General features: G+C 35.0%; 1 long non-coding RNA gene across 1 annotated transcript; it reads right to left on the bottom strand.

The window, feature by feature from the left end:
• Nucleotides 1-327: 327 nt before the first annotated feature.
• On the bottom strand, nt 328-2326 carry LOC113464366 (uncharacterized). Its single transcript, XR_003389206.1, has 3 exons — nt 1204-2326; nt 1058-1118; nt 328-826 (listed from the first exon to the last, which is right to left on the bottom strand). It is a non-coding gene; the product is annotated as an uncharacterized LOC113464366 (long non-coding RNA).
• Nucleotides 2327-2332: the final 6 nt, after the last annotated feature.

Raw genomic sequence — 2332 nt, 5'->3', positions numbered from 1 at the left:
TTCCTCGGTTAAGGTTTTATTATGTGCTTGTAGTCGGTATTAACAATTGTTTCTGACATCTGGTTATTTTATTCTCTTTAATGTTTGTCCGCGCCTTTGCCTTGGCCGTGCCAGTCCTATGTTCTCGCATCTGTTTGCCTGGTTTTTCCGTGATTTATTTCCTTTTTATGGTTCTTCAAATTGTCTCTGTCATATCTGTAGTTTTTTTTTTTTAAGGGTTTCGTTCGTTTTCGTTTGTTTATATATCTGATTTAATCTTGTATAATGTTTTATTTTCTACTTACTTTTCGTTTCTTTTTGTTTTTACATTTCTGTCTCTCTGTGATTCTCTATTTTTTGGTTTATTGTTGTTGTTGGTTTCGGGTATTTTTCGGTAATTCTGTTCTTTTTGTTTATTGTTTAATCTGCCAGTTCTCTGTGGTTGTTTTTTGTGTATGGTTTCAGTTATTTTATTGTTAGTTTTACTTCTATTTTTCGTCGTCCATGGTTGTGTTTTAATTCTGTAAACGTTAGTGTAAATATTTTCTATTTTGTCTAATTTTATTTTCTGGTGACATGCTTACGCTTTTACCGTGGTCGTTTCAGTTTTATGTCTATACGGCTGTTTGCCTGGTTATAGAGGTGATTTATCTCTTTTTTATTGTTCTCCATCTGTTTCTTGCCGTGGCTATTGCCTTTTTGTGGGGGTTTCGTTTTTTATAATTCTTTGTCGTTGCACGTTTTGTGGCCATATATTTTCTTGTTTATCCTTCGTTTTTCCTTTTCCATTTGTTTATCCTGTTTTACAGCGATTTCTCGTTTCCAGTTTTCTCATGTGTATGCGTTCCTACAATATTTTTATTTTATCGTTAGTCATTGTGATTTCGTGGTTCGTTAGATTGTTCCTTGTATATTTCTTTTGTTATTTCTATAGATATGTCGTATTGTCTATGGTTCAAGGTCGAGATTGTGATTTAATACCGTAGCTCCTTATTATTGGCAATTTCTAGTGTTTTATTTATCTCTAAAGTTATGTTACTGCTTAATTTTCTAGTTTTTAATTCTGTGTTTTGTTTACCTGTTCTTTTTGATTTATTCCTTCGTGATTTTCGTTATGTTCTTGTCATTTTCATGGTATTCTGTAAATAATTTGTGTTCAGTATATATATTTCTTGCACGTTTGTTGCATGTACATTGTCTTTTATTTTGTATATTTCTACTCACCTCTCGTCTCTTTTTCTATTTATTTGACTGACCTTTTTCTAATCCTTCTTTCCTTGTCATTCTTTCTGTGTGCTGTAGCTTTTCATTTTCTTACAGTTTCTGTACCGTGGTTTATTGCCCATTGGCGTAGGTATCGATTTTATCTTTCCTTTTTTATTTCTTGTTTTGTTTCCTGTTTTATTAGTTTTTCCTTTTGGTCTTTTCCGTTTGTTCGTTTATGTATTTTGTTCATACAGAGATAGTGTGATGGGGTTTTCCTTCTGTGATTTGTTATATTTTCGTTTTACGTTCCTTCCCTTTGGGGTGGTAGTTACGCCATTGCTTTGGCTATTTAACCTCTTGTTTTCCAGGTATGTCCTATTGTCACGGTGTGTTTTTAATTCTTTTATTAAGTTTTCATTCCTATTCCGACCTACATTTGTCTCGGGAGTTTTGCATGTTTTTACGTTTTTATTTCCGGTTTTGTTTTATACCATTTCCTTTTCATGAATACATTCCTTATTCTTGTTTTGGTGATTTCCTTTCTCAGTCCCGTATTCGGCTTGTTGTATCGTTTTTATTTTATATTGTTCGTATGTCGGTGTGGTCGGTTTTGTTTATTATTCGTTATGTTCGTTGTGCGGTTCGTCCGAATGGATTGACCAGGTCGACGATCCATCGGAGATTGATCCGATTGATAGTGTACTTAACGATCCTGTGTTGGCAGTGTCGTATCCAGATTCATTGTTTTCCGTTTGATTTTCCTCTGTGTCGTCCTTTATCTTGTATTTCAATTTTTTATCCGTTTGTTTGATTTTTGAGCGTGTACCTTTTCTTATTTTTTCCGCGAAATATTTCCATATATCGCTTGTAATTTTTCTCTTCATTTTTTCGTTTTTAACCTAATTCGACGGGTTTGTCGTTCGTGTTCTTTGTTCAGGTGTTTTGCCTGTTCTGATTTGGTTGCTCTGGTTTCGTTCATCTCGGTTTCGGGGTTTTATCTCGCCCCTCCACCGCGTTTCAGTCCACCGGGGTGCTCAACCTATTCCAGGTCTGTTCCTCTCCTCGCGACTCGTTTTTCCTGCTTCCATTCACGTTTCTATCCCCACTATATTTCTCCTGTTATATCTGCGTTGGTCGTGCCGTTTAG

Source organism: Ceratina calcarata, unplaced genomic scaffold (genome assembly GCF_001652005.2).
Source record: "Ceratina calcarata isolate Rehan_Ccalc_2016 unplaced genomic scaffold, ASM165200v1 scaffold3472, whole genome shotgun sequence".
NCBI classification, from domain to species: Eukaryota; Metazoa; Arthropoda; class Insecta; order Hymenoptera; family Apidae; genus Ceratina; species Ceratina calcarata.
This window is presented reverse-complemented; position numbering and strand designations above follow the sequence as displayed.